Source organism: Crinia signifera, chromosome 2, assembly GCF_055691185.1.
Source record: "Crinia signifera chromosome 2, ASM5569118v1, whole genome shotgun sequence".
NCBI classification, from domain to species: Eukaryota; Metazoa; Chordata; class Amphibia; order Anura; family Myobatrachidae; genus Crinia; species Crinia signifera.
Genome location: NC_139218.1, coordinates 114,359,961 through 114,383,084, shown reverse-complemented (window position 1 = coordinate 114,383,084; position 23,124 = coordinate 114,359,961).

Below are 23,124 nucleotides of genomic sequence, written 5' to 3'. Positions count from 1 at the left end.
TGATTGACAGTGCAGCGGCGCTGCCCGGACCCAGGGAGGTAGTGGTGTTTTTTTTTTTAAGGGAGCGCTCCCCATTAAAAACTTGCCCAGTGGGGAGCGCTCCCCAAAAAAAACCCACCACTGAAGGGGTTACATTTTTTATAAATAAATAAGAACTGTTCAGTAATTTTATGACTTACTTTTCTGCTTTCCCAAGTTGTACAAGGCAGACAAGGGCCACAGCTGTCACCACTATTACCAATTTGGGCATCATCTTCAGAGTCTAAGAAGCTGTTCAATAACATACAATACAATTACTTTGTGTTTGCAGACATACATTACAAGTTATTTCATCATATACTTTAATGATAGAATACTCTTTTGTGGACTTTGCAGTTTGATTTTAAATGTAGAAAATCTGAAAAGAAGCCAAAACTTACATACGCTGGAGAGATGTATGAAGCAATATTAAGGGAGGAGAAGTGATAAAGTGCCTGGGACTTTTTTCACTGGCCAATCAGCTCCTGACTGTTAAGTTACAGGCTGGGTTTAAAAAGTGACAGTTAGGAACTGATTGCCGGTGATAAAGCAACAGGCACTTTATCACTTCTCCCTTATTACTGCTTCATTGTGTGTAATGCAGTAAGCATTGTATTTTGCTTTTACCAACACTGTATGCATGAAGTAAATAACAAAAGACTCTTTTATTAAGAGCTGTTTTTTGTATTGATAGGATTTCTGGTATAAGATCTGGAGTCTTATTTGCAGATGAGTTGAGTGCCGCATGCCCTCAGCAGTGCTGGGAAGGATCAGGTATGTACAGTATCCCTAAGAGTTGTGGTGGGATAGAAGCCCATAGGTTTTCTAGAGAGTAGCACCGTACAGATGGAACCATGTTATTCAAGCAGGTAAAAGTACCATTCATGTGTGTGAGATGCTAGCGCACACATTTGTGGCAATGGACATGAGAACATGTGAGAAGCTTGCAGGATCCTGTCCTGGCAAGAGGCACACCTCGGTGTACCTGCTACTGCTGTTGTGGGGCTGAGGCTGCACCTGATCTGCAGGAAAGGCATGGGCTCCAACACAACTGAGGAAGCCGCTGACATGGTTGCACAGCCAGAGAAACGTGTATTGTGGCTGTATCCTGTTGCCTGACCCAGGGGCCGCACATGTACTACCACTGAATACACAATAGTCCAAGCAGTTAATCATCTGACTACTGTGGCTGGTAAAGCTCTTTCCCCAGAATTTGGAGTGTTCCTCCTACTATAAGAGGGTGGACTATTCACTTCATAAGGTGGATAAAACACCTGAGCTGATACATAACTAACTACAGCCTAAAGAGACTATCTTTCTGTGCGGGACTGGTAATTATGAAAAATGCCTTGCTAATAATTGATATCCTATGCCTCATTCAAAAGTTATTTCAAGCCTCTTACCAAAATAGAAAAATCAATTACTAAGCCTCTGTATGTTATGTGTAGTTTGTCAATTTGTCCTTAAAGTAAATTTGAAGTGCATAGTGTCCCTATTAATTTCTTTTTAATAAATCTTTTATATGATTGAAATTTATTGTTTTTTTTTATTAAGCTGAACACCAATGCGCCCCACAGGAGCACTATATGTTTTCTCTGTCCTTCCCCCCCCCCCCCCCCAGGAGACACTCACCTCTCCCTACTGACAACATACACGGCGTGTATTCCAGCTATAAGTCCGGAGCCATGCAGAGAAGTCCGGCGCCCGGTGACATCATTACCAGGCCGCGCTGGGCAGCTGGACTGAGCGGCGTGTGTACTCTGGTGGAGAACTCACCACGACCGCTGCCAGAAGCAAGCCCGCAGCACAGCACAGCGGCAACAGATGGCGGGGGACCGACGCAACAGCGGGGGATCTCTGCCCCACTCTGATACTATAGCCAGGACTCTTTCAGGTACCTTCAGGGAGTGTGCACTGCAGGGAGTCGGGACACCAGCTCTCTGCAACACGACCCCCTGCCCACAGAGACTGCATTCACCTGCATCCATTTGCATGGACACTTGCATACATTTCTGTGTATTTTAGTCATTGTGCACCATTTATTTAGATTAAAGTATTTATTATTACCTTTCCAGCACCGTCCATTTATTAACATAGCAACTATTAAGGGGAGCCATTTCACTCATTCATATAGAGATAGCACATAGTGCACTACTCTGTTGGCACATGGGAAGTTCCATAATAATAAAAGGCACCTACTACAAATGGGGGGGGGGACATACCCTGTTGGAACCTAGCTACACCACTGGTCCTTCCTTGTCCCTGTTTAGTTGTATAATTAATGGAATCCTTCCGGTTCTGGGTGCATACGCGGTGAGTGGCGACATCTCTGAAAACATAGGCGCCGAAACCGTGGGTGCTCTGGGGCCCGAGCACCCACGGAAGGTGAGGAGCACCCACGGCCCATGGCAGCGGGGTCCCAGCAGCGGATATGCTGTCATCAGTGGCGGTCCCTGCGGCAGATGGGAACTAGTAGCGGTATTAACACCGCTGCTAGTTCCTATCTTCTACAGGGACCCTGCTGCTGACGGCATATCCGCTGCTGCTGGGACCCTGCTGCGGCGCTGCTCCCTGACCCCGCTGCTGCTCCCTGACCCCGACAGCGAGCAGCGGGTGAGTCCAGGGGGGGCTGTTTTTTTTTTTTGGGGGGGGGGGGGGTGTTTGGCAGCACCCAACGAGAAAAAAGGAAATCGGCGCCCCTGTCTGAAAACTGCACTTTTTAAAGGCTTGGAAACATATTTTATGAAATTTAAGAAGACTCTAGACAATACTGACAATCAGTATATTGTCAGGTGGATAGAAGCGGAAAAAAAAGGAAATAGACATGCAAAAGCACAAGGTGAGGTGAGTTATAGAGGGTCCTAAAAATTTCAGTTCTATGACTGAAAATAGAAAAACAGATGTTTTATTATTAGGAATTAAAACATAGAATGAGATTCCGTTCAAATGAGATAAGGCAATTGGAGATCATTTAAAAAATAATAATTTTTGCTCAATATTCAAGAGAAATGAAGAGGTTGGAGTGACCACAGTTAAGTTGCAAGAACAGTCATAAAAAATAGTTAAATATAAGTACATTTAAAGTGCAGAGTGTCCTAACAGAACTCTGAAAGTGAATAAATCAGTGACAGTGACGGGATACATCCAAGGATAGTAAAAGAGCTGAAAGGGCGCTGTTAACACCTTTAACTGACTTTTTCAATCAATCACTGGCTAATAGAGTGATTCCAGAGGACTAGATATTAGGGCATGTACGTATGTCCCACTGCACAAAAATGCAAATAAAGAAATACCAACCAGTCAGCCTTACATCAGCTGTAAGGAAATTGACAGAACCACTATTAAAAGTAAGAAAACTAAAATTGATCAAGTCCAGCAATTTACAGGAACCCAATAAGCATGAATTTACTTGGGGAGATCATAACAAACAAATCTAATTTACTTTTTCTACTACAATCTACATAAGTATAATTGAACAATGTGTGAGTGTGTATGGATTTTCCATGATAACTCTTGAATACTTTAACTAATTGTGTTCAAACTTTGAACACTACCTTATCATGTTAAGGGATGATCTATGTTCAAAGATAGATTTAATTGGATGAGTCTTTAAAGGCCCCCATACACTATGCGATTTGGTCCCGATTTCACCCGATTCAGATGGATCGGGCAGTGAAATCGGGCCAAATCGCAGGTATAGACACCCGGTCCGACCCAATGCGCGGTCCCGTGCGCATCGGGTCAGAGTCGAGAGGTCGGACCGGCTGCACATAAGATTTGCTAAATCTTATGTGCCGCCGGGCAGGGGACACAGGCGGCGGATGCTGGCGAGGGAGATGGGCAGGGGGATACGGAGCAGGGAGCTGTCAATGCTCCGTCTGGTAGAGGGAGCAGGGGGGGGGGCGGGGGACGCTTCTAGTAGCGCAGAGGCAGCGGACGCTGCGGGGGACACAGGCGGCAGTAACGTAGAGGCAGACAGGGGGAGCCGGGAGCTGTTAGCGCTGGAGAAAAAAAAAAGCCCATAAAATAAATGGGCAGACTGTGATTGGCTGAGCGCTCTCTCAGCCAGTCAGCAATTGGCTGAGAGAGCACTCAGCCAATCACAGGCCACCCATTCATTGTATGGGCTTTTTTTTCTCCAGCGCTGACAGCTCCCGGCTCCCCCTTCCTGCCTCTACGTTACTGCCGCCTGTGTCCCCCACAGCGTCCGCTGCCTCTGGGCTACTAGCAGCGCCCCCCAGCCACCTCGCAGCGTCCTCCACCCGCCACCTGGATGTCCCTTGCCCCCCTGCTCCCTCCACCTTGTAGCTCCCCGGGAGTTGTAAATTACATCATGTAATTTTAAAAAATCCAAAGAAGAGCAACAAAGCTTATTAGGGGAATGGAGAATTTAAGCTACAAGGAAAGATTAAGCAATCTGGGACTGTTTACACTAGAGAAGAGACGTTTAAGGGGGACATGCTCAATATGTATAAATACATTACGGGCCAATATACAGAACTGTCAAACACCCTTTTTTCTGCTAGACAGGATGCGAGGGCACGAGTTTAGATTAGAAGAAAAAAGATTTTGTATCTAGAAGAAAAAATTTCTTTACACTCAGAACAGTTAAACTTTGGAACTCTCTTCCTGGAGAAGTGGAGTCGGCAGACACTATAAATATGTTTAAAATAAGGTTGGATAAACATTTATTGGTTAAAAACATCCACGGGTACGAATAAGTAACATAATCTGTCTTTAAAATATCGGAGCATACTATACAACAAGGGATAAACTATTATAAACATAGGTTGACATTTTGTGTCATATACAGCCAATTCTGTTCATATGGGGATCGACCATATATGCTCAATATTATTAAATTCCCCCCTTGGCATCATAGGAAGAGGAATCAGTCCCAGGAAAAACTAAATGATAATGCCACTGTATAGGTCATTGGTATGGCCTCATCTAGAATATTGTGTTCAGTTCTGTAGGCCATATATTCAGAAGGATATAAATATTCAGCAAATGTAAAAAGAAGGGCAACTAGGTCTACACCACAAAACTTACCAGGAAAGATGAAAAGATGTTAACATCTATAGTTTGTAGCAGAGAAGGGAAAGTGGCACACAATACAATATTTCAAATGTATTAAGGATTTTAAAAAGTAAAGTTGGAAGACAAATGTTAAAACACAAGGACACATTCTAAAACTGTAAGGAGGGAGGTTCAAAGGAAACATTACTTTACGGAAAGGATAGTGGATAGGTGGAATAGATTCCCATCAGAGGTGGTAAGGCTAAAACAACAGCAATTTAAAGTTGCTTTAATAATTGTTTTAATACAAAGAATAGCCTCATAAAGAACTAAATTCTGGATCAAACAGTATTGAGGCTACCAAAAGATAAAAAGGAGCAGACTTCATGGGCCAAGTGGTTCTTTTCTCTTTTCAATTTCTGTTTCTATGACTATCCCCCACTTGAAGTAACATTTGGTCCTTGGACCAGTCTTTTTTTCTCTCCATACATACTGTTTAGGTGAATTAATGATCACATTTAACTTCTCATATCATCTGTATGCTGATGATATGCAAATCTACCTTTCCTCCCCGGACCACCTCTATACTATGCTCTCTCATATCTCCAACTTTCTATTCAAGCTGTTCTTAGATTTACCTGCACTTTTTTAAATTTAGCATACCTAAGACAGTGCTGGGCTCTTGGACCAGTCCTGGTTCCAACAATATGGGTGAAAAAAGGAGTTGAGGCCCCCCATATTTTTGAATCTAGCACCATGCTCTAACAGCCATCAGAGTAATACCATGGAGGATACATTTTATACATGGTCCTGCGGCTAAAGAATTACCTCTGTGCCTTGGTCTCTGGGGGAGGGGGTTAGAATCCTCCCACAATATAGAGGTGCTCCAAAGGCCTCCTAAGGCCATGGCCCCTATGTGGTTGGTGACGGGTTACACAGGTTACTCTGGCAAATATGCATAGTAAAGTGACAGCAGACTATCTATCACAGGGCTTGTTTGAGTCTGTGTGTAGAGTGATGAAGAGTGGCTGGATCAAACTGATAAGTATCTTGGAAGGACTTTGCACTAAAGTACGGTTGTTGAATCAAACGTGTAGCAACTTTTCATTTTGGGGTTTGTATCTCTGTGGTTTTTTTAAAACATTGTTTTCAGTTCTGTACATGAGTAAATGAGTATTTCTCTTCTCACTTTCTTCAATCCTTTATTTAATCCTTTCTTCTTCCGTGAATACCTTATATATTATTGTTTGAATATGTTGCACATCATTGTCCTGTAAACTCATATACAGTAGTATCCGTTAAATCATTAATTGTTCCAGTTTAGTGTACATTACATCAGTGTTTTAGTTTAATATAAAGCATTGTTTTGTGTGTATTATATTTTCCCCAAAAAATGCATTGCTAACCCTGGATCATTCGCAACTCCTGTATTTAATTAAATCTGTGCAACTTATCTTGAATCTGCTCATTATTATGAAAAACAAAAATAGCTTGTGCATTGCATTTTATATTGCCAGCATACCGCATATATTTGAGTATACTGTAAGTCGACCCAAATATCAGCCAAGGTACCTAAGTTTACCACAAAAAAACTGGAAAAACGTATTGACTCGAGTATAAGCCTAGGGTGGGAAATACTGGTATATTTCCCTGTATAAATAATACCAGGACACCAAAGACTGCTCCCCCTGCATAATAACAGTACACCACAGGCTTCTTCCCTACATAATAACAGGACACTTCAGGCTGCTCTCCCTGTATAGGACACCAAATAACACAACAGGCTGCTCACCCTGCATATTACACTGCAGGCTGCTTCCCCTGCATAGGTCACTACAGGCTGCTTCCCCTGCATAGAACACCACAGGCTGCTACCCCTGCATAGGACACCACAGGATGCTCCCCCTGCATAGGACACCACAGGATGCTCCCCCTGCATAGGACACCACTGGATGCTCCCCCTGCATAGGACACCGCAGGCTTTTACTGTCCTCATCCTGCTGTCATGCTCTATGGGGGGAAGGGGGAGGGGGTGTGCATATCCACCACTGTGCGGCTCCACGGCGGTGAACTGCTCCATGGAGGTATGGGAGGCAAAAAGAAGAAAAAACTATTTGATACTGAGTGCTGATTGTGCACTATTCTGCACTGCTGCTGTTACCAATAGGGGGATTACCAAAACCCCTTAGAAATCTAAACAAGCAAAAGAACAAAGTGGAACAGCACTGTGCTAAATAGCATTAATATTTATTAAAAAAAGATTTAAATATTGTGGCCAACAATTTAGACAGACAAGACTTACAAACACAGATTAAGAGAAGCTTTTTTATGCTCCACAGCTCCTTCATAAAGATGTTATTGTTGATTATTAGGTGCATGCATTAAAAAGGATTGTCCTTTCTTAAAATGGTTAGTAGCAATTCATAATTCACAATCCCCACGTTATCTGCACATTATAGTGGTTTATACTTAAGTGAATATCCAGGAATAACAATAGGGATCCAGCTTGCAGTCACCAACAATGTTTTCCGACCGCTGGTGCAGTCCTAGATGCGGTCTTATCCGAGATAGAATTGCTGGTTCTGTCTCAAAAAGCAGATCACTTTTTCCCTATCCTCTATGGAGGTAGGGGGGGGGGGGGGGGGGGCTTGCGCCGCTGACCAGCACCATGGGGGGAGGGGGCGGTGCAGCTGCCACTGATCTCCTCTGAGTCCTGCATCCGCTGCTGCCCTGTCTGCTCTGTAGCAGCCAGGCCTCCTGCACTAGACATGTCCTCAATGCAGGCGGCCAGTGGCCATGTTCCTGTAGCCGTGACCATGTTCCCGAAGACGCAGCTACATTAGTAAAGCCCCTGACTTGATTATAAGCCTATGGGGATTTTTCAACAAAAAAAGGTCTGAAAACCTCAGCTTATACTCAAGTATATACAGTACTTTGTTTTGTAAAGAGATCTACTGTTAATTAGTTCTTTAAATTCTGAATTATTGCTGCATTATAGAAACTCTTCCTGAGACTGCACAATATTTTTCCCCAGCCTTGGGATCACTATGTTGTTACCAAACTTTGTCAGTCACTAACTTTTTGATATTCATGGCCTTGGCTTTACATTATTATTATTATTATTATTATTATTATTATTATTATTATTTTTTTGCTTTAATAAAGAAAGTAATATCTACTGGAAAATAAAATAAACATAGAAAAATAAACGATTTTTTCAGTATTTGAAAAAAACTAATATCTGTAAGAATATGAGCCATACTTACTTGTTTTTATTGAAGTTAGCACAATATTTTTTTCCCCAAGAGTGACAAATACACATCTTTCAGCTTTTTATATTGTTGAGTTATTGTGAGAGTTATTCAACCTTTGGCTATTTGAGATAAACATGGCATACACATCACATGCTGCTGGTGTGACACCAACATTGTAATATAAGCTTGTGATTTAACAGTTACAGTGAGAACCTGAGCTCCATCCGGTTCTCACAGGATATTGGGTACTTATGTAGTATCTGGGCGCCCGATTTTGTGATTGTATGCCTTACCTTAAGGCATACAATCAGATGCGATTCGACGCGATTTTCCACAAAATATTGCATGCGATGCGATGTGATTCGATGCGATTTCGCATAGGATTCAATGTTAACAAGGTCCTGTTCATTTCCCCACTATCCAAGTGGGCATAGAGTTGATCTTATAAAGCGTGGCGAGCGCAGCGAGCCACCGAGCCCGAAGCGTGGTGAGTGCAGCGCGCCCCGCGAGGGGACGCGGAAAACATTTTTAAGTAATCCGCGGCCGCTCCCCGCGCTTTGGGCTCGGTGGCTCGCTGCGCTCGCCACGCTTTATAAAATCAACTCTATGCCCACTTGGATAGAGGGGAAATGAACAGGACTATGTTGACATTGAATCCTATGGAAAATCGCATCGGATCGCATGCGATTAGATTTTTCCGACCCGATTTTAAAATCGGGCGCCCAGATACTACATAAGTACCGGATATTGTTGTATACTGTATCTACAGATGAAGCCTTCATCATCTCTGCAGATTCTCCACCTAAATAGAGGTTTAGTCACGGCTGAATTTGTGCACGGACAAGTGCGTTAAGGTGCGTTGAAGCATGGTAATATACACAGCATGCAATTCATATCTTCACCACTGGGTGGCTAATGCTAGCGCTATTGGCTGGCTTGCAGCCTAGCGGCTCCTAATTCACCCCCGACCCCTGGACACCAGAGCTGGACCCCAGGACACCGGACCCCTGGCCCCAGGACACCCGACCCCGGAGCCCCAGGACACCAGACCCGGGGACTTACCTACAGGCTCAAGATAGGTAAGTGTCAGTATGTGTGGGCTATGTATGTAATAAAGATGTATTTTTCATGTGCCATTGTGCTTTTATTTAACTTTTAGTTTTGCTGTGGAACTAAGCATCCCAGCAAGCCCATTAATGGGCCGCCTACTGGGTCTTGTGGTTCTCCACGTCCCAGTATACATTCCAGGCTTGCTGGGACTCATAGTTCCACAGCAAAACTAAATGGTTTTCTCTATTTGTACACCTTTAATCAGCCCAATTCCCACATCCCAGGGGTACCAGGGACAGCACCAGGCTTCAGCCTGGACAGGTAAGTTCTGGAGGGGGGAACCCTTTCTTTGGGGGGGTCCCCACTCCCCCAGGACCCTTGCCCAGGCTGACATTCATTAGGGATGAATGCTTTGGACCGGGGAGACTTGTATAAAAAGTCTCCCCGCCCCCCGGCTGTGACATTATCTTGCTGGCTGGTTGGGCCTGGGGCTGGTTCTTAAAATATGGGGGACCCCTATTAATTTTGTCTCCCCATATTTTGGGAACCAGACCTGGCTCTGGAGTGTGGGGCTGGTTTTAAAAAAATCAGCGGAGCCCTACTCAATATTTTTCCTGATTTTTTACCACCAGCCTCTTATAGCCTGGTGCTGGTTACGGCCATGGGGGGAGATCCCACGCCGTTTTTTTAATCTATTTATTTTTCTATTTTTTTTTACACTGAAGCCTGCACGGATCTATTCGACCCATGCAGGCTAAAGCCAAATACACCAGGAAATTGAAGTCCATTTTCCTGGCGTATTTGGCCGGCAATTATCAGCAGATTGACGATAATTAGCGGCCGTATTTTAATACAGTAAATTAAGAATCACCATTCTTTTGAATGGTGATTCCTATTCATATTTCCCAATGGCATATACATTTGTATTTGTAAATACAAATATGAATGTGCCATAATTACGAATACAAATATGTGTATTTTTGGCATAGCAAATGCCATAGAAATTGTTTTGCCCTTGCGCTGCCAAATCAGGATTTAATAACCTGTGTACCCAGAGGCGTAACTAGACATTCATAAGCCCCATAGCAAAAGTTTGTATGGGCCCCCTATTTAGCAACTGTTGGTAATAAATGAATATAGCACATATACCTTAGACTGTAAAGATGGGCCCCCTTCAGCTCTGGGCCCCATAGCAGTTGCACCCCTTGCACCAATGGTAGTTACGTCTTTGTGTGTACCACACTGAACAAAAGGACACCTGGGCACGTTTCAAATGATGTATAAAATTTTTATATAGGAAAAAACATATCATAAAAATACACATACATATATATAGAACTTATAAAAAATATACACAGATAAAAGGCAGATACCATAAATCAGGAAATGGGCTACTCATATGTGGATGAGGCCCTATAGTACAAATAAGCTAAAATAGCCAGCATCAGGTGGGTCACTTGTTAGTTTTGGGAAAGCGTGGGTATAGGAGCCCCGTCAATGTCAATGGATGGTTAGCAGCAGCCGGAATGTTAGTAACAGGGGATGGATGGGTTAAGAAATGAGAGGGAGTAAAAGCCAGAAGCACTTAATATGCTGTTGGAAGGAGCTCAATGCAAGTTTCCTGTATAGGCGCATGTAACGCCAAGTGGTAGATTCCAGGTAAAGCAGAGTCTCCTAGTGAATATGCTCACCCTCCTTGATGTTGGGAGATGGAGGGGTGGGGAGCCCGATGGCAAGTGGCTCGACCCGCAGCACGATGTTTGCTGGCGTCCTTGTACACTCCAGGTGGATGCGGCAGTTGAGCCGTGAGGCCGGCCGGCTGGTTTCTGCGGCTGTGCTTGTTGGGGGAGGCTCCAATCTGAGCCGGGGATCAGTCTGTGACGTTCGCTCCGTACCACGTGATCGTGACCTCACAGGTGGGTTGGCATACAGACAAGTAAGGCGTCGACGTGTTTCGTTCCCTAGCAACGGGAACTTTTTCAAGATAGCAAATGCCATAAATACGAATACGCCTAAAAATTAGTATTTTACTATGACAAAATTGCCTTAGTAAATTTCCCTCTTAGAGTCCCTGGTTCGATCCCTTTAATTTTTTTTTCTTCTTGACACTATTGTTTTAGAAATCTGCACACAGGAAAATAACTGTTACTATAACTAACTGTCCTAGCATTTGCCACGCAAAATTCGTAGCACAGTACTGCTCCTAACCAAAGGGAATGTAGTATGAGACCTTCATTTACATATTGTGCTGTCAATTTATTGACTGTTAGCTGGCTTCCTTTTCTGTGAAAACAGCAGTCACCCAGGGGAGGGAAAAGGGGGAGGGAAAAGGGGGGGGGGGGGGGGAACCAGTAAAGTTTATAGCCACTATCAAAAATATTCTCTGTCAGCACCTAAAATACACCAATAAATTAATAACTAAAAATAATGTATACAAATGCAAACCAATGTGTTAAAGCAATGGTCAATTGAAATTAGGTATACTGTATGTGAGTGTCCAAGTCCTGTAGCTAGTAATTTTAGTATGCATGTAGGGCATAGTTGCCTACCCTCCTGCATTGTGCAGAAGACTCCCTGAAATAACAGCAATCTTCCTCTCTCCCTCATTAGCCTAACAATCTCCCTCATTTCACCTAGACCACATTACACTGTTACATTATTGAGGAAAAAGGAATGAGAGATAGATACATTTACATGGAATCATCAGCATCATTTCCCAGCACTTTACTTTAGTATAGTATCTCTTACTAACTGCTTTGGGGCTCATCTACATTTAAGGTGTAATATCATAATATCGCTGATATCCAGGCACAAGTAAAGCAGCTCACTAAAGATAATTATCATTAGTGGTCCAAAGTCGAAGATGGAGAACAGGTTGCGCAGGAATAACATACGTCTGGTTGGCCTGCCCAAATCGGTGAAAGGAGGTGCGACTCCCACCCCTTCCAGACCAAGATCTTGTGTTACCCTTTTTCGTTGTCTCAACTACCTCCACTAGATGGAAAGATAAAAAACCTGGTATGGGAGGGACACAAACTCCATGTTTTCCAAGACTACTCTGCTGAGCTGTGAAGAGCTAGAAAAGTGTTCTCTCCTATATGTTCTAAATTGGCCACAGACGGCTGGAAATTTGGCCTACTCTATTCAGAGCAACTTCGCATCTACAATGGGTCTTCATTTAAAGACTTCTGCTCGGGGGGCGTGGCCTGGATGCTGAGCTGAGTGGAAGCAAGTGAGCAGAGCTCCTCAGTATCAACCCTAATATCCATATCTCGGGTCCCCCTACCTAACTCCAGACACCCCACGATACCTGGTACTGCCTTCGGCGAAGAGGGGAGTAGAGCTGCGGAGCCGGGGGACTCTCAGTGAGCCCTTGCGGGTTGCGGCCTATCTCCCGGTGTGAAGCCGGGACCTCGAGTGTCGGGCGCACGGAGGGGGCCATGACGGAGGTGACACTGCGGCCGGGAGGCGCCGGACAGCACAGAAGCTCACCCTCGGGCAGTGCAGCTGCCGGCTGAAGCTGCCGGATCGAAGAGACCCGACCTGCACCGTTACCGCGACGACTACACAGCGGTGACGAGAGGCAGGACCCTTGAAGCGGCGGCCATCTTGGAAACGGAGACCCGGCGCCATCAGCCGCAGGGACCGCATCCCACCCTTGCTGAGGCACTGGAAGCGCACTGAAGCTGTGCCGGTCCCCGGGCATAAGGAGGAGGGCGACATCCAGCTGCTGGGCTGCAGAGACGCAGCACACCATTCCCAGCGGCCTGAAGGAGGAGGAGAACTGCACCACTGAGGCCTGTGAAAGCCCGGGAGTACCCAGGAGGTCTGCCGGTGACAGAGATCAGTGGCTGTCTGGTCAGGTACTGGGGAGGAATAGAGGAGCCGGAGCATAGGGGAGGGCATCGCATACTGTACTACTGTGGTGGCCTCTGATGCTAGAGCTGACCTGTGACACTAGGGGGCCTTGGTCCCACCAACTGGCAGTTTACGATTGATGGTCTGCTGCATGCCCCTGGGATCTAGAGGTCACAATACGGCAGACACCCCCATTATTGTAGCCCCCCTGGCACTCCTTACCACAACCGGGACTCCCTGGAGCGACCCTCTGGCAATCAGGGAGTGTCAAGGTATATATCCTTTGCTAGCAGGGATGGGCGCTCGCATATGATTCTCTCCTCTCGATCACCCCACGTATCCTAATGCTCTGCAACGGAACACCATATGTCTAATAATTGAAGTAATGCTGCATGTCTGACCAAACCTGCTTCCCCTCATCGCATTAATATCTGATTGGTTTCGGCTTTTTATACAGTGTTTATCCCGCTGATATGCCTTCCAAAAGGAGCAAAATCTCCAAATCAGTGTCTCAGGTTCCCTTTTTCAAACCGAACCCCAGGAACTCAAGTGGCGGGTCAGAGACCAACATCACGCCCTCCCGGCACTCTGTGCCTAATCCCCCTCCCTGTGACCCTTCTACCTCCCATGATATCACGCCGGGACCCCCGGCACGCTCGGAGATCCCTGACGATGCAGCCCTAACGGTGGGCACCCTGAAGATACTGCTCACCCAAATGAAAGATGAGGTGAAATCCGAAATCCGCACCTCACTTCAGTCCTGCCAGCGCTCTATTGACGACCTGGGGGAGCATACCGATGCCCTTGAGACCAAAATGGGGGAGATGTTAGGATCCCATAACGATCTGATAGACTCTCATGCCTCCTTGGAGGAGGAAGTGGCTGCGCTGAGGGAGAGGCTAGTGGACATGGAGGACAGATCACGGAGGAATAACATTAAGATACGGGGTATCCCTGAGAACATTTCTAATAGCAGTCTACACGACTTTGCCGTTGATCTTTTTAGGAAATTGCTCCCGTCAGCTTCCTCCGCGGATCTTCTTCTGGATAGGATACACAGATTACCCAAGGCCAGGTCGGCTCCTGAGGGCGTCCCGAGAGATGTCCTGATGAGAGTACATTTCTTCCACATCAAGGAGGCGCTTCTTAAGGCCGCAAGGCCCACGGCGGAGTCTGCTTCGGTTTTAGGCTCCTTGCAACTCTATGGAGACTTCTCCAGAGCAACTCTACTTAAGAGACGCTCCCTGCAGCCCGTTACGTTGGCCCTCAGGAAGGCGAACATCCAGTACCGTTGGGCATTTCCCACCTGCCTTCTCATACAGAGAGAAGGCTCTACAATTTCTGTTACTTCCGCTGAGGAGGGTTTCAAGCTTTTGTCCGCTTGGAAGTTGAGCGACACACCTGCAGGGGCATCTCCGGCTCGGCGACTTCAGCAGGACTGGTCGCTGGCGGAGTAGTAGTAAATATATTTGTCTAGCCTCTGATAATAAGTACCTGTAGCCGTGTCATTTTGCATGCAACGGACTGTGTGAAATTTGTATCCTTATTTTGCAGATACTATCAGGCCCGGCCTCGGTGAGGCTAGGCTGCCCTGGATTATCCAGGCAACAATATTAGGTATTATGACCGCATAGGTTACCTGGTTGATGAAGCCCGGACTAGCCTGATTGCCCTGTTGGACTCACCTAATTTAGAGTCTTGTTGATATTTGGCTATAGGTGCTGTTTCGTCATATTTAGTTTAAAGTGCATAACTAGACGATAGTAGCATATAAGTTGTTTTGTAGATAGCCCCTATCTGGGCATGTGTCTTGATGTTACTCAGACATGTATGCTCCACAAGTTCTATTTCGTCATTACTTCTTCAAATTAAGATATGTTGTGATATATTCTGTGTTAAGGATGTCTTATTTCTTAGGATAATTGTGGGGTGATTAACCACTACCCCCACACAACCTAGTTGAGATGACCTCTGTCAGGTCTCTCACTACGACTCCTTATGGAGTCGCCAGTTCTATTCTCTTTTTTCTTCTCTCTACCTCTTTGCCCCTCCTTTTCCCTCATGTGTCCTGTCTCCACCTTTGTATGTCTCAAGCGGTCTCACTCTGGGTGACTAGGCGCTACCTTGTAACGTTACATACGCTCCCTACCTTGAAATTTGATTATGGTTAACATTGTCACATTAAATGCCAAAGGTTTAAATTCTCCCCAAAAGAGGAAGTTGGCTTTGGCATATTTTCATAAATTGAAAGCACATATCGTTGCTGTCCAAGAGACACATTTCATCAAAACAGCCCCTCCAAAATTCTCCAATAATAGATACCCACACTGTTACACTGCAAATGGCCCACATAAAAAAGCAGGTGTCGCTATCTTAGTGTCTGCTTCTTGCTCTTTTACTATCAACTCACAGTATGCTGACCCGGACGGCAGATTTTTAATCTTAGTAGGCCAATTGGACGGGATTGAGACTACACTTGTCACTTGCTATGCCCCGAACACTAGGCAAATTACATTTAGCAGGAAACTCCTTTCTATTGTGCAGAAACATACTAAAGGCGCTCTTTTGATACTAGGGGACTTTAATATGGTATTGGATTCAGTTATGGATAAGTCCTGCCTCGCAAGTCGTAGAGACCTAAATTCCCCTGACCATTCCGAGAGGTTTAAATAAATTATTAATGAGTACGACCTCCAGTATGCTTGGCGCGCCAAGCACCCTGGACAACGAGATTATACTTTTTTTTCGCACCCTCACCAGTCGTATTCGAGGATAGATCTCGCCCTGACTGATAAATGGACTCTAGCTTCTATCCGTAAAGTTGAGATTTTGTCCATAACGTGGTCGGACCATTCCCCGGTACTACTGGTGTGGGATCTGGGCTCCTTCAGGATTCCACCGGGTCCATGGCGGTTGGGAGGGTCAGCTTTGACAAATACGGACTCAAGGAAGTCCATTCAGGACTCTCTATCTCTCTATATCGCTACTAATAAACCAGAGGACACGGGGACATTCAATCATTGGTGTGCGTTGAAAGCTGTAGTGAGAGGTTCTGCAATACAGGCAGCAGCAAGGGTAAAGAGGGCAGAAGCCAGGGATCTGTTGGCGGCGGAGGAGGAGCTCTCTAGACTAGAAGCGGCCCATAAGGCTGACCCCTCGGACAGGGCTACTCATAAAGCACTGTTGCAGGTTAGAGATAAGATAAACGCCTCTTCCCTCCGAGAAGTACAAAAAAACATCTCTAGATTAAATCAGTGCTCTTACCTTTATGGTAATAAGGCCGGACTTTTGATTAACTCCAAAGGTACTAGAGTTGTTGACCCCTTCCAAGTTGCGGACACATTCGCAGAGTATTATACTAAATTGTACAATCTCAATACGGATCCACACACTCCCCAGCCTTCAGGAGCTGACATAAACGCTTTCTTGGACAGCATTAGGCTGCCAATGTTGGACCCTGGGGTCTGTCAAACCCTTAGTGCCCCCTGGTCTCTGCTGGAAGTTGAGACAGCTATTGATGGCCTGCCCCGGGATAAGGCCCCTGGCCCTGATGGATATCCCTCAAATTTTTACAAATGTTTCAAGGCGGAGTTGGGCCCGGTGCTGACTAGAGTATTTAATGAGGCATCTCTGACGAAGGGGTTTCCTAAAGAAATGCTCGAAGCCTGAATAGTAACCATTCCTAAGCCCGGTAAACCTCCCACCTCGGTCCAGAACTATAGGCCCATTGCGCTACTAAATACAGATTTGAAACTGTATGCTAAATTGATAGCCAATAGGCTAGCTCCCTTACTTCCATCGCTTGTAGGAGGGGACCAGGTGGGCTTTGTACCGGGAAGACAGGCCCCGGACAACACTCGTAGGGTCTTCAACGTTGTGGAAGTGTGTGACCGTTCTAAATCCCCACTATTATTGCTTTCATTAGACGCTGAGAAAGCGTTTGACAGACTACACTGGGGTTATTTAAGAGAAGTACTATTGCGTTTTGGTCTTAGTGGCTGGTTCTTAGACTCCATATTCGCTTTATATACATGCCCGTCCGCAAGAGTGTTCGTGAATGGATGTTTATCCTCCAGTTTCCCGATAACTAACGGCACAAGGCAGGGGTGCCCTCTATACCTGCTCATATTTGTGTTAGCTATGGAGCCCCTGGCCGAGAAGATTAGATCCAATGGCCGAATAATTGGACCGACTATAGGAAATATCTCACATAAAATCATAAAATATGTCTATTTGCAGACGATGTTCTACTATGCCTACAAGAGCCGGAAAGATCTCTGCATGCCCTCCATGAGGTCTTGGAGGTTAACTCCTCCGTTTCATATTATAAGCTCAATACATCCAAGACCGAAGCTCTCCCACTAAATATCCCCACTGTAGAGGTGACTCGCTTGAAGGACAGGTATCGTTATGCGTGGCAAGGGAGAGCAATTAAATACCTAGGAGTGTATGTTTCTAGAGACATACATCTGATTGAATGCAATTTTCTGCCACTCCTACACTCCTTCCAAAAACTAATAACTGAGTGGTCTATCCATGAAATCTCCTGGTTGGGTAGAATTGCAGCCTCCAAAATGGTCCTTCTCCCTAAACTTATCTACCTCTTCCGAGCAATACCTAGGAGGCCTCCCAAGTCCTTAATATATAAAATCAACACCCTTTTCACTAAGTATATCTGGAAAGGTTCGAAACCCCAATTAGCCAGAAAGATTATGGTACTCCCAAAAGCCCTGGGGGGAGTAGGGTACCCTGATATTGAAAAATACCGGGATGCAGTTAAGATCCCGGCGGTCGGGATCCCGGCGTTCAGAATCCCGACGCCGGAATCCCGACCGCCGAAATGCCGACACTTTCTCCCTCCTGGGGTGTCCACGACACCCCTGGAGGGAGAATAAAATAGCGTGCCGAGCGTAGCGAGGCACCGGGCCCGCTGCGTGGCGAGCGCAGCGAGTCCGCAAGGGGGGGCGATCCACGTCCCCCCTTGTCGTCATTTCGGCTGTCAGGATTCCGGCGTCGGGATTCTGAACGCCGGGATCCCGACCGCCGGGATTCAATACTGAATCCAAAAATACCATATGGCCTGCATACTAAGCCAGGCTAGGGACTGGTTGGATACCAGCACTCCGAAACCATGGGTTGCTCTGGAGCGGTCAATGTCTACGACCATTCCACTCGCAGATCTGCTTTGGGTTCCCCACCGGGACATCCCAGGCAGATCGGAACTTAGCCTAGCTACAAGAGCGACACTGGAGGTGTGGTCCGGGGGACTTGGTGGTGTGGGGGGACTAGGCCTGCCTAGTGCAGAAACTTTGCTTGTGGCCGTTTCTAAACTTATTCCCAATCTGAAACTAGACTCATGGATTGGTGCAGGGATCTCCAACCTGGGACATCTGTTCGAGGCAGGAACCCTCTTACAATTCTCTGTTCTACAGGAAAAATTTGGGCTACCTAAAAACGATTTTTATAAATACTTGCAAACCCGCCATTGGTTATCTGCTATCCGGACGGGCCCGGCTCTTACTGTACCTGCCCCAGGGTCCCTCACCTCCAAATTGTGTAACCGGACACATAAAGGAGGTATCTCCAGGTGGTATGACTATTTAATCTCTGAAACTAAGCAGGGGAAATTGCCAGCCCAGCTTAAGTGGGAAGTGGACCTTAATGTGTCTTTTAGCGAGGAAGTTTGGGACTCTATCCTTTACTCTGGTTTCAAAATGTCCAAATGCCTACAACATGCTGAAATTTTTTTTAAACTGTGCCACAGGACATACTTCACTCCCAAAAGACTACATGCTATTTGGCCGACTGTCTCACACCTGTGCTGGAGGAAGTGTGGAGGTGTGGAATCTATACATATTCTGGCAATGTCCATTATTATCCCCATTCTGGGCGGAAATATCTTCCCTTATTAATGCTGTACTCAGAACTCGACTCCAGTTAGACCCAGTAGTTGCACTATTACACCATTCTGACTTAATTACAGGGGGGGATCTGTATATTATGAGACATATCTTAATTGCCGCCAAAGCGGTTATTGGACAATTATGGAAGTCGACGGAAATACCCTCGGTTCGACAAATTATCAATAAGGTACATAGCCACTTCCTCTTCGAGACGACAAACGCTCGGTACTCCTCCTCGGCTTCCTCAATCCATTTGAGGTGGTTTAAATGGAGTGAATACCGAGAGTCCCAGGGTCTCCCGATATCCAGCGAGGAGGCATGGGATCTTTCAACCCTCAATTCCCCCCTCAACCGCAGGAGCAATGATCCACAATAGTGCTGACAACTGCTACAGCCAGACTTGCGCCCTTAACTGATAGGCTGTCTGCCCAAACATTGCTATTCATCCCCCCGTATTCCTCTTGTGTCTATTTCTCTTCTCTTCTTCTCCCTTCAAAACTTTCCTTCCCAGCCGGCCGGCTTGGGCGGTCGTATCTCCTTCTTTTATTCTTTCTATTAATATTCCTCTATCGTTTTAAATATAGGTCAATGTTTACTCATGTGTTTTGCTAACCGTAACATTTAGTCATACAACTGTATTTTCTGTATGGTTCAATTTCAATGCACATGCTACTATGTATGATTGCACCACATTTCTTAATATGTGATCTAAATCTGTGACCTAATAAAAATGTATTGAGAAAAAAAAAAAGACTTCTGCTCTCCATCTGACTCCTCGGCCTACCTAAGAGAGCTATCGCATACAGATTCCTCGGACATTGCTCCCTGAGATTGAAATTACAACCTATGCTCCTCTACTTGGCAAGTCCCCTGCTGAAAAGATACTTGTACACCTTTTGTTCACCCATTCATTCCTTCTTCCTCCCACTCGGGACAATTAGCAGATTGGAAGAATGAAAATCAACAAGGTGCCACACCTACGTGGCCGCAAATGGTTCATTTGAAATGGTATTACTGTTATTATAATATGTTTTCCTCTTATTCGTACTCCACCCTTTTTGTTCATATACCTATAGGGATATGGCGGTGTGGGACTGAGAGTCTGTTTCTGTCTGTCTACCTATCTGTACCGGATTGCAGTTATGTTTCCGAATTGAGGGTGATTCTCGGGTAGAAAGTTACGCTATAGATATTATTCATTTTATATTGTGGGATTTACCCTCTCCTTTTTTTCATAGTTGATAACCATGAGGGTGTCCGGATGGATGGGCGCAACATGTCCGGTATCAACCCTATTGCAACATGTCATTTCAAACTATAGGAAGTCCAGCCCTGGATACTTGTATCCTGTGGCTGCTAATGCTTTTATACTATTTTTGTGTGTGTATTTTGTACCTATTTGCACTCTTTACTTGCTGCTACTCTTAAAGAGAGGTGGGGTGTCAGCTCTAGGATAGTTTATCTTTTTCATTTGTACATTGCTTAATGCCTGAATTACATATTTGTACATTCCCCAGCCAAATGGAGGAAAATTTTGCTATATCTCAACAAAACAAGTGCTGATTTAGTCTTTCTACAGGAAATGCACCTGACGGCTCCAGAGACTTTGAAACTTGGGATGCTCGTATGGTCGATTGCAGCTTCATCTTTCTATAACTCCAAGCCCCGCAGAGTGGTCATATTATACAGGAGAGCTCTTCCATTGGAGATAACTGACACGTTATCAGACGAGTGGAGCAGATATGGCATAGCCAGTGTTACAATGTTCTGGGATGTCTCTCACTTTAGTCAATGTCTACGCCCCAACCCCATCCTCCAAGACTTTTCTACAAAAAATGATAGCTTTGATAGCTTTGCTCACTCCATACATTGCCAAAAGTATGGTGGTGGGTGGAGATTTCAATCTTATCTCTTCGACTATCTTAGACAGAACAAAGTCTCCCACTGGAGCCAATTCTCTTCCCAGGGTGGGTATCCCCCTATTTACCAAGATGCTGGGTCTGGGTAGATGTTTGGTGTGCTTCGAACCCCACTGACAGGGATTATACCTGCCCCTCCGCCACGCACGGCTCTCTATCCTGCAGAGATTATATTTTCTTGTCTCATACTCTATTCCCCCTGATGACTGCTTCTACCATTTCACCTATTTTCTTATCTGATCATGCTGTGGTTGCCTCCAGAATATCCTTTCCCGATGACCCCAGCTCCACTAAATTATGGAGATTCCCATCCAGATTCGGCAAATCTATCATATTTTAAACCATGTTGGGGTCTGCGTGGCAGGACTTTTCCTCTAACAATGCACTCGGATTTGGAGTGCGAGTCTTAGGGGCCAGCAGTGTGAGGCAGTTCATCCTCAGATGTCCAATTTTCCCACAGCTGTAGCACTTTTTGACCAGTTGGAGCTCTGATGATCCCTGATTACTTGCAGGGATGCTGCGGAGAGATTGCTGGCCAAGAGCACCCGGGTTGGACGGTGCTTGCTTTGGGGGGCAATGAGCTGAAGAGAGGTGTCCCCCTGGCGGTACTGTCCTTTTCAGTGGGCTGCTACTTGGGCGTTTCAGCCCCTGTGACTGAATTGCCACATACTTGTCTGCTAGCTAAGCAGCCATCTTTACGCTGGTTGGCTCCAGATCTAGCACCCACTCCTTCACTTCTTGGGCACACCTTCGGTAGAACTGCTCCTTGCAGATCAGGTCAATCAGTGTGTCCAAAGTTGTATCCTTTGATTCCTTCACCCACTTCACCACATAGTGCCACATCTGGGTGGAAAACTGCTATTGGGTGCTGCCAGGATTCTTAGGCAAGTCCCAGAACTTTTACCTTTAGGACTCAGGAGTGATGAAAAAACATTGGAGGAGGGCCTTTGTGACTACATCGTAATCCCCACAGTCCTCAGTTACCACTCCTCGATAGGCCTCTCTATGCAGGGTGGGCACAAGGTGTCTTACCCACTCTTGTTTGAGCAAATCATGGAGTTTACAAGTCCTCTCAAAAACTTGGCAAACTGAATCCGTCCCACTCTGGGGGTAGCAGCTTACAATGACCCTCAGGGTACCATGGCCTGTGGTGCCTGCTCCGCATACCACATTTGAATGATGAGCATGCATTCCCGCTATGTTGCCCTTTCCCCTAGTTCCGCTAGTCAATCTGCTAGGCTACGCATTCTACTCCCTCTGGGATGTGGGGACCCTGACCCTGCTAGGGAATGATGGGAACCATGGCTGCTGCAAGAGGGGGCAGGGCTTGTTAGTCTCATTGGGTCCAGGTGAAGGTCCTCTAGGGCTGTCCTCTTGGACGTGGTCACCCTCAGCGTGTTCCACCTCCTCCCGACTTGACTCCTCCAAGCTCATGAGTGCTGTCCTCATTATGCTTACAGTTGCTTTTAAAGGGACATCCACACCCTTTTCCGGACACACGATCTCAAGATCGTCTTTTGACATAATGCTTAAGTCCGCCATCTTGCACGTTCGCCTTGCTGCAGTTACTCCTCCCTGAGTAACTCAGCTTCTCCAATCGGGTGACCGAAAAGTTGACTGGGATATCCCACCGCTTGCCACCAATTTCTGTGACTGGATGCCTGCCCTACGCTCTGGTTATGCCCTACGGGATCACAGATGGCAGTTTCTAGTCTCACGGAACCTGGCCAATAAGGGGATTCCCTGTTAATGTCAGCATAGGCGGATTACCCACAGAGCGACACGGGGCTGTCACCCCTGGCCCCCCACACATTCTAAGACCCTCACCCCCGCCACCCCACTGCTGGGGCAGTGGCAGGTGGGTGGCAGGCAGCGGGATGGGCAGTGGGTGGGTGCCAGTTTGTCCCTGCGGTGTATGTGAGCCGAGGTCCGCCGCGGGGTCCCTGCGGTGGATGGGAACTAGTAGTTCCCATCTGCTGCAGGGACCCCACTGCTGACCTCACATCCGCCGCAGGTACCCAGCGCAGCACCGATCCCCGTAAGGTAACATCCGGGGGGACGGGGGGTCTGTGTGTGTGTGTGGACTGTGCCATGCCAGGCCGG